Source organism: Vipera ursinii, assembly GCF_947247035.1.
Source record: "Vipera ursinii genome assembly, chromosome: 2".
NCBI classification, from domain to species: Eukaryota; Metazoa; Chordata; class Lepidosauria; order Squamata; family Viperidae; genus Vipera; species Vipera ursinii.
The window spans coordinates 110,212,890-110,226,122 of record NC_139513.1 but is presented as its reverse complement, the minus strand read 5'-3'; positions in this window follow the sequence as shown (position 1 = coordinate 110,226,122).

Sequence of the window (13,233 nt, the reverse complement as noted above, 5' to 3'; positions counted from 1 at the left end):
GCAGCCTAATTCTGTTACTTAATAATATGACAAAGCACCTAACAAGAAGAGTAACAATTGGAATAGTTCTGTCCAACTGACACAAACTCAAACTGTAGACCAGTTGGGGCAATTCCAGGCAAATTCTTACTTGGATGGAGCAAATGGATATTACTTTGCAAGATTTGGAAACCTGCAAAATTTCAAGCTTTGGACAATTCACAGCCTCAACGACTGAAATGAGGATGTTAAAAAAACTTCTGGATCTTGCTGATATAAAAGATTTGATGGGGAAGTATATTGGGATCAAAGAATCACAGGAACTGGCCATCAGGCCATCACTGACCCAGTCCACCCTTGAGGGATCTCGGAAGAGAGATTTTTACCATTTTCTCCATATCTTTATGTCTCAGTGTCTCAGCCATGACATTATATAAAGACATTTCATGAAATGCTTTAGCTGCTTTAATTGTTTGTTTTAAGAAATTAATCTCTTCTGCTTCTCCCTAAGCCAACTCTCATCAATTGTCTCTACCACATTCAGAAACAAACAGCCACCTCTCCCTTTGCACAATAACCTTCTCAAAAATCACCATCAACATGGTCAATAATATTACACTGTAGCTGATAAGCACATATGGCAAGCTCTTTTATTTCAAAAAGCCTGTAAATTTAAAAACTGTAGTAGTTTGTTTATACAGTAGTATCTCTTAAACTGTGTCCTCAGCTTTAAGGTAATGGAAATTAATCTATGGCTTGGTGAGGAAGGATGAAATTCATATTTGGAGAGGGCCTGTACATTTCTACTGACATCAAAATGAAATGAAAGGGGAGGTCAGGATGCATCCTTGCTTCATTCCCTTTGCACAGGGAATAATGCCAATGGCACTATTGATAGCACATTTAACTTACATGAAAGGCTCCTCCTGAAGCATTATAATTAACCACAGAAGCTGGCAATCAATAAAGGAGGCAGCTAATCTCTGCCGTGGGCACTCCTGAGGGATTGAATCAAAAGCCACCTTCAGATCAATGAAAGCAGCCTAAAGGATCCCTTGCGGGCAACTAGAACATTCGGGGGTAAATCTTTTAGAAATGATGACAAGGTCACAAATTGAGCAGTGTGTTCTGCAACTAAATCATGGCTTGCTCTCATTTTATGGGCTAGTAGCTTGCCCTGTCAGTTTTGGTAGGAGTGATCTTGGTGATTCCTTGATTGGGCTATGGTTTACTATTTGTTTGTCTGAGATGGTTCCTTGATTGGAGTATTGTTTGCTTCTTGATTGTTGGTCTATTGTTAATCTTGATATTAATCTCTGCTCATCTGGGTATTGATTGCTGATGAAGAGGTGTTTTGGTCTACACAGCATGCCTGACCAAACCAAATATTCCAAGATTTAAATCATGGAGTATCATGACGCTTAGAATCATGTATCTTAACAACCTTTGCCTAACCACATACCTTCAGTCTGTCAGACAAATATATCAATGAATCAAAGGAATACCCAAGGGCTCATCTCTTTCAGGACTAACAGCAAAGATCATAATGCCTGCAATCAATAGCACTTCCATGCATACAACCCCAAAGTTTGGATCTGGTATGTAGACGACACCTTTGTCATAATAAAAAAAAAGGATAAACTAGAGAATACACATAAAACCATCAACATCTTTAAAGGAATAAAGTTCACTAAGGAAAAAGAAAACATGTTACCCTCCTCGGACATCCTCATCAGCAGAAGCACTGATGGCAAATTAAAAACAGAGTTTTTCCAAGTGCTCTGTTACCAAAGTAACAACCGAACCTCCCGCAAGAGAAGCTGTGTAAGAACACTATTTAGGCACATGCACTACAGCAAGGGTGTCAAGCTGCCGGCCCACGGACCGCTTGCATAATGCGGAGGCCGCACCCACCCCAGCTCTGGCAATGCAAAAAAAAAGTCACGATACCTCGTGACACGTCACATGACGTGGCGAGTTTGACACCCATGCACTACAAGAACCCTAAGCTGCAGAAAAGGGAAACAGATCGTCTATACATTTTCCAGTAAAATGGATGCCCATACAATTTCACCATAAAGTGCTTGACCACTAATATAGTACAGCCAATACAAACTGTGAAAAGGATAACGCTACCATACTTTAAAAAAAAATCTCAGAAACCACCAACAGACTATTACAACCATGTGGAATTACTGTAACACACAAACCAATTAACAAAAACATTCTAAGCTAACCAAAAGACCCAGCAGCCCCGGAAGAAAAAGTAGGATTCATCTACAACATTCAGTGTAAGGACGGCAACAGTTTTCAACTGTGAATTGTGACCCTCTCAAGCCAAGTCTAAAAATGTCTGGCTACTCAGACACATCAGCAGGCACACAGAGATAAACATCTTCATACCATTCCAAAGAGACAATCAGAAAGTCCAGAAGGACACAGAAAGACCAAAACACTTATTTACTAGCAATCAACACCCAGATAAGCAGAGATTAATATCAATATTAACATTAGACCAATAATCAAGAAGCAAACAATAGCCAAATCAAGGAACTACTAACTCAGACAAACAAGCTAACATTAGAAAATAGCCCAATCAAGGAACCATCAACACTGACAAGGCAAGTCACTACCATATACCAGTATTGAGAGCAAGCCCATTCCCTACTAGCGCTAATGATGTTACCTAGGTTGATAATGAAAACCAAACAAGAAAACAACCAAGCTCAGAGAGCAACAAGAACCTCACAGAGGAAAAAAAGTCAGACTATTCATCTCAGTGAAACTTAAGTTGAGAGCAAGTAAGTATCTGTAAAGTGCCAGGGTATTTATCTCTCAGTCTGTTTACCTGTCATCTTTCTCCTAGTGCTATAGAACCATTGCCTGTCCTACCCACACTTGCTGCCATAGATAAAAGAAGAATGTCAGTAGGAAGACAGATAAACAATACTGTTTCCACTCTCTTTCAGTATGCAAGTCTTTAAAGTTCACAGAGGAAGAGGTGGCCTGCCCTGATCTATACAGTGTACAGAACTGCAAGAAACTAATAGGCGTCGTAGTGGAAAAGGCAGAACTGGGCATTGGATATACAGTAGGGCTAGGCAGTCTTACCTTGCTAACCAATGAGTACACATTTTGTGGTCCAGCATCAGGAATAAGGAGGAACACTGGACAGCTTGGCAGGCAGGGGCAAGGAAGGATCATGTATCTGCATGCCATGCTTTCTGAGGAGCCAATATCATGCGTATAGCAGAGTGCTTGGGTTGAAGTTTAGCTGGAGAGAGACAGGTGCCAGAAGCATGCCTATGAGGCAAAGAAACAGGGATGTCATTACTAGGAAGGAGTGTAATGGGACATGTGTTTCCGTGAAAGCCAAGAGGGAGATGTAAATAAGGTTGAGCAATCTGAGATCATAAAGCATAGAATAGTTGTGGAATGCTGAGGAATAAACCAGAGTCAGAATCAGGAATAAGGCAAGACCAGGAGCAGAATAGGTCAGAATCAGAGTCAAAGCCGGAGGCCATATTGCCTCAATTGTTTCCAGTCTGTTAGGTCTGAATGGAGCTTGCCACTTATTTGTGAGGCACCCTCTTCCTGAATAGGATGGGTGTAGTTACTGAAGAGAGGGAATGGCAGTCCTGTTGCAGATTTTTGCTTTTTCCCTCATGAAGAGCCCAGCTCAGTAAGCACATACAAATAACAACTGAGGTCAGTTGCTCCTAAGGGTCTAAGTTGAATACATAGTCATAACCAGGGCTTTTTTTCTCATAGGACTCAGAACGGTGTTCCGGCACCTTTTTTTTTTTTTTTTTTGCACACTGAGGGGAAAGAGAGAGGTTTCCAAGATGAGCCATGCTGGCTCAGGAATTCTGGGAGTTGAAGTCCTTGAGTCATAAAAGAGCCAAGGTTGCCTACCCTGCACTAGAGGAGGACATTAAAATTATTTACAAGGTTACTTCTTTAGGAACTAAACTTTTAGAATCTAAAACAGCTAATTCAAAAAAGCCAACAGGAAAGAACCTCACATTTTTCATCTGCTTCTGTCTTTTGGAAGGTAAAATTAGATAACAAAATAATATATTTCCTATATTAACATCTCTGCAATGAAATCAATAAAGGTAACAGGAAAGAAATGAGAAACATTTTTCTCAGTGTAATATGTCTAATTTAGCTGATGTTAGAAAAAATAGTATCTTTTGTAAATATTCTTGAAAGCTATTTTGAATCTATAACCATCTATGACAACTAAACCACTTTAAATTAAACAATTCTTAAGAATGAAATATTCTTAATTTAGACTTTATTTTTACTGTTTGAACTGTTGTGTGTTTTGAAAAATAGATTATTTAGAATCTAGTTATGTCGCACTTCAGTCTTTAAAAAATTAACCTAGTATATACATAACAATATATGATGTTTTCCATGGTGAGCTTAACATCAATAACAACATTTATTTAAAAGGCTTAAAAAATTTCTGGTGGTATTATCTGTACATTAAAATTTTGTTTAGTCACAATCTTTCACTGTGCAATGTTGCACAGGCAAGTTGTCTGCAGCGAAGGCTGGAACTTTTCACCCTCCCTGCTCCCCAACTACACCATCTCAACTAGGTAAGTAAGATATTATTTGCAAATAGGATGGCAATAAACAATTTAGGCTGCATTTACATCAGGGCTTTTCAACCTTTTCAGAAATTGTACCACTTTTAGGACATAACAATATTCAAGCACCACCAGTGCTTAACAAGGTGTCAAAAACTTGACTACAAAAGGGGGGGGAATATTTTGGGTTTCATTGGTTAGATTCATTTATTGTTATAGAAATGGCTAGTTTATAATATTGTGGAAAAGCAAAAGGTTGAGGTTCAATGTTAATGCTTCCTTCTACTTCTGTAACAGAGGAAGTCAGAAATTAGTGCCTTTTCTTTTTCCCTTCTCCCCCTCACTTTTCCCTTTTTCTCTCACCCTTCGCTCACAAAAGCCCCCCACTCACTCACACTTTGCTCACAAAAGCCTCCAGTCGCTCTCACTCACTCCTCCGTCTCTTTCAAAGGCACCTCATTCAGTCTCTCCCCCACTCACTCCGTCTCTTTCAAAGGCCTCTTGCTTGCTCGCTCACTTACTGCCCTGTTGCTTCCAAATGCCATTTGCTCATTCACTTACTCACTTACTGCCCCGTCGCTTCCAAATGCTTCCAAATGCCACTTGCTCGCTCAATCACTTACTGCATTTGGAAGCGACGGGGCAGTAAGTGAACAAGTGCAGGTGCCAGAGGCCATCAGCTGTTTGGTGCCAGAGACCACTGCCATGAGGAACACAGCTCTGGGTCAGGGTTCGGAGCAGCTCCGGGTGGAGGCTCAGCATGGGCCGCGGCGTGGCAACTGCAGGGAGGGGAATCCCCACGGTGGCTGTGGGGAGGGGAATCCCTGCAGCATGTGGCTCTGAGCCACAGGGGCGGGGGTGCAAAGGACGGGCAGCTACACCATAGCAAAACACCGGCATTGCTCCCAGTGACAGCCCCTCTGAGTTCCGGCACCTTTTTTTTTAGAAAAAAAGCACTGGTCATAACATAGTCATAGCCAATACATAGTCATAGGAAGATGCTTGGCCTTCTTGGTGTCCAAGACATCATGAAACCTAGAAGGCATGACCGTGGATACATCCTCGCTTTCAGACATGAATGGACCACATTCTCTATTGAATGATTAGTTCACAGTATTATTTAACAGAGAAGACTAATGCACCCTTAGGCCAAAAGATCAGAAAGTTAAGAAGTGTAATGGAATAAGGGGATGGCCTTGAGGAACAGGAGAAAGAATTTATATCATGACAATGGTTGCATAAAAGAAACCTGAGTCCAAGGCAGAATTGTAACCTGAGAAAACGTCTCCAACAAGACCATCCCTCATTCTCCCAGAGTTAAAGGGAGGGAGCTGAACCGTTCCGGACTAAGTCCCAACCAATTAATTTGAACTGGGAGGCATGCTGCACTATGGGGCACCCTTCCTATTATTTGTATCAGCCTTGGTGAATTTGATGGAATCCTGATGGAAACCTTGTGTACAATCTTCCCATCGCTATCAAAAATCATTCCAAAACAACTATAGATTATCTTTTCTCATTTCCTTCTTACTTCCATTGCCTACCAAATGGCAGGCAAATTTCCTCAAAGTCAAGCAATACAATGATATGCCCAGTGGTAGGATTCAGCCAGTTTTCACCACTTCGGCAGAACCGGTAGCTAATTTTTGGTTGCCCAGGCCCAGAATGGACTTTTGGAAGCGGCATCCACAGAGAGAACCGATTGTTCACATATTTGAATCCCAACACTGGATAGACCCATTACTCAAATGTTACAAAAGATATCAGTAACCCCACTTTTTATGACTTCTTCTATACCAGGCTACCATCAGAGTTAGTGTCTTATCCATTATTCAGTGCTACCTCTGCAGACTGCCTTGTGTCACAGACCTCCTGAAGATAAAACAGTTTCTCCTTGCTCTACAGCTGCTGATATTTATTCCTAGCACAGCATTTCAAATTAAGTGTCTGCCATGTAGCCATCTATGTCATTAATTTGCTTCTCCATTGTATCATTTCAGATCCAACCTCCAGAATTGCTAGATAATTGCCTGGATCCTTAAACTTTGATGAAAGTGCAGAACTTGCATCCAGGAAATACCTTGCAATAGGTACCTGGAAGCTCTAATGTTTTGTTTTGTTTAATGGGAGTAAAAATTTTTAGAGACTTTTCTCATATAGGTATATTATGCAAACCTAAATGAGCAAGGCCTATTTTTCTTCCATAACCATAGCCCCATAAACATCACAAATTTGGCCATTTTCAGAGAGACATGCAACAATGCCACCATTCACTAGATTCACTTCTTTTTAATGTCATTTCCAGGTTTCCATTAGTTCATAATTGTGTCCTTGGACTGAGAGCTTACATATTTCAGGTTGTATATAATTATATTATATATAATTATATAATAATAAAACTATATATACTGTATATTAGATAACACTGATATCTTTCACATCTCTATAATAGATTTTACATCTACCCAGAAAAGTAAAAAAGAAGTAGCATTCAAGGATAATCTCTGGATGTGAAAGCTCTAAAATGTGCTAGATTAAGATTTATTGTCTTCTGCCATCTAAAGTAAGGTAAGTATAGGAAATAACATTTATACCAGCTCAGAGTATGAATACAAAGTCTGAATGCAATTTGAGGACGATCCAATATAATATACATCCTATCACTACTTGCTATGCCTAAATCATCACAAAGAGAAGGCCAAATAGAAGGGAATAACCAATTTAGGAATTGGGATTTTGCAGGAACATATTAACTAAGCCTATTTTTGCTGATGAGCTATTAATCAAAGAAAATTCTTGAAGTTTAGGTGGCTAAAACACTGCTTCCTGACAGCTAAAGCAGTGGTTATTATTTTTGAGCAACTAACTTTGAATTAAAAGGCAGGCATGTCTTTGTCTATTTTTGTCATGAAAAACGTTATCAGTTATCAGACGTTATCAGTGACAAAAAGATAAGGACTGCCTTTCTTTAAAGAAGAATTGTCAGCTGCAGATGAACTATGAAATGGCCCATCACTCTTTATGTTAAGTTCACTCCTTAAAAAAGGAGTGAACTTCTCAAAAGCAATTTTATTCTTTTTAAATCAACTCATATACGTACTGTTAAATTTATTGTGTGATCTTGGAAAAAATGGTGCGGTTTCTAAGTCTAAATGCTGACAAAAGAACTCCATTAACTTTTGAAGATGCAACAATCCCACTGATGCTTTTCAAGTTGAAAAATATTTTCTAGCAGCTTTTCAGATATTCCCTAGATGTGTGTTCCATGATGAAAGCACCAGTTCACTGCTAGCATGAAATGGCTCAACAGGGGCTGGTTAGCTAATTATAAAGAAGTCCTCACTCAGATAACAGCACAGAGCCTGTGACTTTGAAGATGGATAAAGTGGAATGCCTCTGAGAGACTCTCACTTCACTTAATGTCTCAGAATGTTCAAGACATATATAGAGCACTTTGCTAGATACCGGTCTCATAGTCATTTAAGGAAGTTTTCTTCACCAACTTGCTACAAAAAGCCAGATGAAGATTCTGCATAGATCTGATGAGCAGTCACTAAAACTAGTACATAGGGCTGCTGATCCTCTTCAAATATTCTGCATTCAGCAACCCAAAAATCAATGTCAGAAGATACAAATTCTCATTGGGAAGACAGAAAGAGCTGCTTAAAATCTGTGATTTCCAAAAGGTTTAAAAGATTGCTCTAAGCTAAAGCAGATACTTGAATCTTTTAAAAAATGCTAATTATTTTTAATGAACATGAAAAAGAAAGACCATCTTCCACAAGAAATGAGTATTCTTGGAAACAGGAAGCTGTAGCAAGCAACTATTCCACTACATAGGAAGAAGGCAGTTGTCAAAATATAGCTGAGATGAGCACTTGCTACATGAACTCTTGCCCCATCCATATATGTTACATCTGCTATCTTTTCACCTGACCAGACAACTCTGCCAATTATGTTGATTGCTAATTCCGGCATAGCAATCATATAGTTTTACCCTTTCAGTTGTGTCTGACTCTTGGCGACTTCATAGGCATGTGCTATTCTGTCAAGCACAGCTTCTTTCAGTTGTTGGATGCTCATCTTTGCATCATCTATGATGGCACCAAGCCAGCAAGTTCTTTGCTTGCTTCTTCTTCTTGATCCACTAACCAATCCTAGCATTACTGACTTCTCAATGAATTTGCACACAATTCCCACATCAGGGGAAAGCTAAAACATGACATTGGGGACAGTAAACAATTCCATGATACTGACCATGCCACTATTTGTGCATCCTTAAGCAGAGGAGCCCAAATGCAGCCACAAGTGAAAACCTTTCTCCTCTTCTACTGTAAATGTGATTGGAAAATCTCGCTGATATGCTGGAATTCATTTTCTGTCCTATTATTGCAGTTCTCTATTATTCAAGCAGGCCTGAAGAAAAATCTTCAAGTTATTTACTTCTGTCATAAAAAAGAAAATATGTACCCAAAGTTTATATCAAAACTAAGATAACTAGATAGACCTACACATTCTAACAAAATGTCCTTTGAGTAAGGAATGGCAAACTAGCATGTCTCTAAATAACTGTTGCAAAGACTGAAGAACTGGTGAGTATCCTAGTCTTACAGAAAGCTCCCCATAGAAGGAGAGGAGGGGAGATTAGCCACATGTGTTCTGGATGGCTGCTCCTCATGAGGAGATCACAGAACAACAGTCTTCTGCAGGTTTGAGTGTCTAGAGACAAAGGAAAATCATCATGCTCTTTTTGACTGGATCTCTGGCTTAACTAGTACTCCTGGGTGGTTATACGTCAGTCTGGGGAAAAGACTTGGAAATTATCTTCAGCTCTGCAAATTCTCAAGACAATTTTTCATTGTCTTGGATTGTTTTGCTTCAGCAGTGAACGCCAGATATAGATTTTAAAAAATTGAATAGAAAAGTTGCCCTTTCATAGCAAAAGACTATAGAAAAAAATCTTTATACTTACGTATGGTTTAATGTTGCTTCTACTGTGTATCAAAGAGCTTTCTCTTATCCAAGCTAAATGTTTTACTTTAGAGGTTTTTCAAAGAAAATTCAGCAAATGCAAAGATCAGAGCAGATTTGTTCATGTGAAGTCAAGGAATAGAATCCATGTGGTACTGCACCTTTTACATGCTAAGCTAATAATAGCTATTTTAACCAGATGTAAATCAAAGTTAAGAACGAGCACACAGCTTCTGTGCTACTAGATCATTCTTCAGTTATTACAATGAAGGTTACTTAATTTTGTTCTTGTGCCATTTCAATATGTGGTTAAATGTTAGATAAATTTTAATACTTTAAACATGATTCCTTGGGGTTATGCGAATATTATGAGGGTGATTTTTAAGCTCAGTCAAGCTGCACTTTTATCTTGTGTAACTTATGACTGTCATTAAATAACAACAGGAAAACAAGTCCTCAGAGAGGAGCTGAGTGGAATTTTCTTTCACTCTAGATACTTCTCTAACTTCCATTTCATGTTGAATTTCTATGGCTGCTAACAAATAGCTTCAACACTGCTAACAGCTCCAAACTATCTATCTGCTTAAAAGATAAGCTTTCAAACACTGAAATAGCCAATCTAGATATACCAGTGGACATTCCTCAGAGGACAATGTTTCATGGAATAAGGCCTAGTACATTTGAAAGCTGCTATACAAATTTTTTCTCTCTCAGAAAGCATATGTTTTTGAACACTGATAGGCAATTTCAAGAAACAGAGCCAGATTCTTTTGAATTTAAATTGCCAAATGATCATCATAACAGTCAAGTATGATATAACACATCATCAGAAAGTCTGGACATAACAATCCACCAATCCACCAATCATTGTTTTGAACAACAGGTTTTCTACTTTAATTGAAGCCATGATTGTTTTGTGTTCTTGTAGAATTCTGATATTAATAGCTATATTATATCTCTAAGGAGCAAAAATATAATTTGAGCCCGGAATGGTCGGTAGATATCCATAATACCTACATGCTGGTATCTACATAGAATAGAAATAGAAACAATAGAAATATTGTAGAGAGTAGAATGATGTATAATGTAGTATAGTATAGTGTAGTGTAGTGCAGTATAATGTAATATAATAATATAATATATAACATTTCAAAAAAATACTAAAAATAAAAAGTAACGGAATAAAGGAGAAAAAATGAACAATATAATAAAAATATACAAAAGAATTATTTTCAATCTTCATCACTACAAGTATAAACAAATTTAATAAATCTCCATCACCTATAAAGTTATAAGCAGAGAAGTCTTCATCTCATATACCATCCTTTATCTATAAACAAATCCATAAAACATTAACTTTTCAACCCTGATATCAGCAAAAAGTTCATAAAGGATTGCCAAAGCTTTGCAAAAAAAAGTCTTTTAATCCAGATAAAATAAACCAACTCTATATTTTTTTTCCTTTTACTTACATTTTGAATATAGTCCATCCACAGAGATCATTACTAACAGTATTCTAGTTACTAATTTCTGGCTCCATTCTTCAAAGATCTCCTTTAATGTTTTCAATGTTATAATACTTTTATGTCATTTTGTAAGTCACAATATTAAACTGACATCAAGAACAGCCTTTTTCCCCTTTTCTGCTTAGGGTTAGGTTTAGTTCATGCTTGTGTCCAATTTCTAAAATCATAAAATGAGTTATATTTGTTAAGATTTACAATAGCAAGGATATGTCTGCTTGGCAGACTAATTATTAGTTAATAATTTTTTATAGTTATAGTTTTGATAGTATTCCAAACTTATCTGGATTCTTAATTCGTTTATAATTGCCTTATATCAAAATCTTATTTAGCTTTTTTCTATTTATTTCAAATTCTTTGAATTCTTAAGCTAGTGATTAATTTGTTTTTTGTTGGCACACTTCAGCATCTTAAACTGAGATACAGGTACATAAGAATGGTAACAGATTAATATGTCAACATATAGTCAGTTTTGGTTAATTGTAAACTTGGCATAATCCAACCTACTTTCTCATACTGTGCAGTCACCAGTACTGGACTATAATATTAAATTGCTCAAAAGCTAGACTTTATGGTTGGGATTCAGCCAGTGGTGGATTCAGCCAGTTCGCACCACTTAGGCAGAACCAGTAGCTAATTTTTGGTTGCCCAGGCGCAGAATGGACTTCCGGAAGCAGCATCCATACAGAGAACGGGTTGTTCACATATTTGAATGCCACCACTGGATTCACCCAGTTCAATTCTTTGAGCAAGTTTTATAGCTTGAGAATGTCTGCAAAAAGGAAGCTTTCAAAGCACAGCTCTTTCTCTCGGAGAGGTGCAATTGAGAGACAAATGCCTACATCCTACAACAAACAGCAGTTTGTTCCTTTATTGGACTTTTATCCATACTTCCCTCCAGTACTTTCATGTGACACACGTAGCATTTCTTTTTTCCTTTTTTCCCCCTCCACACAGCAAAAGAGAAAGCAAAGGCTGCAAGAAAGTGACCAACACAAAGAGTTTCCATAACTGTTTCCAAGGATTCAGATGGCTCAGTCTGATTATACTAGCCCTAATACCAATCCTTGGGCAACACAGTGGCTCAACAGTTAAGATGCTGGGCTTGTCTAATGGAAAGCTGGCATCCAAGGTTTGAGACTCAAGCACCACGTGATGAGGTAAGCTCCTGCCCTCACCCCAGCTACTGCCAACCTAGCAGTTCGAAAGCATGCAAATGTGAGTAGATACATACCTGGGAAGGTAACAGTGCTCTGTGACGTTATGCTGGTCACATGACTGTGGAAATTTATTCGGACAGCACTGGCTCAATGACCTTGAAACGGAGATGAGCACCACCCCCTAGAGTCAGCAACAACTAGCAATGTAAAATCCACAGGTACTCTTAATACCTCTCCTTAACCACTCCACTGCACTTACCTAAGGTCTATTTTGCAAAGCAATCTTTGATTCAATAACATAGCCATCTTCTTCCTCCATATTCAGTGGTGATTATGCTGCTGATCCTTTGGGTGCAGCATCTGCAATGTTCTTGAAGGATGTCCCATTGATTTTGTGTCTGGCATCTGCTTTGGACTCTCTTTACAAATTGCCTAATTTGGCACTTCTTTTTGCATATTTTCCTGGGGTATAACATGATGCAAATGTTTAGTATAGCATTTCTCCTACTGCTGCTGGCAAAGGAAGGAGGAGTAGGAGAATTTATCCTTAAGTTACCTTGAGGATCCAGGTGCAGCAAAACCACCTTTAGTTCTTTTGGCTAGGAGAAGATGCCAGAAATATGATCAGGGATAGGCTGTATTATGAGGCACCTTGAAAAGTTCTACAAAAGTAGTTCCCTATTGTGCTCATGACTATATTTCTTCTTCTGCCATAAAACAGACATTTTTGAGCCCCCACTTTCCAGATCTGCCTACTAGATGTGGGTTAGCAGAAAATCCTTCCTCTCAGAATATCTGTTCTTCAAGGGTACAGAAGAAAACCATTTTGGGGGTAAACTTCTTCTGGAGTAGCTTTCCCAAAGAGTTGAAAGAAGTCCCTTCCCTCATGATCTTCTGGAAACTTGTTTAAACCTGGTTGTTCTGGAAAGCTGTTCTGATAGGGGTTAGCAGAGCATTGTCATTGCAGCATTTGATTGTACTGTTTAGCATATTGAACAC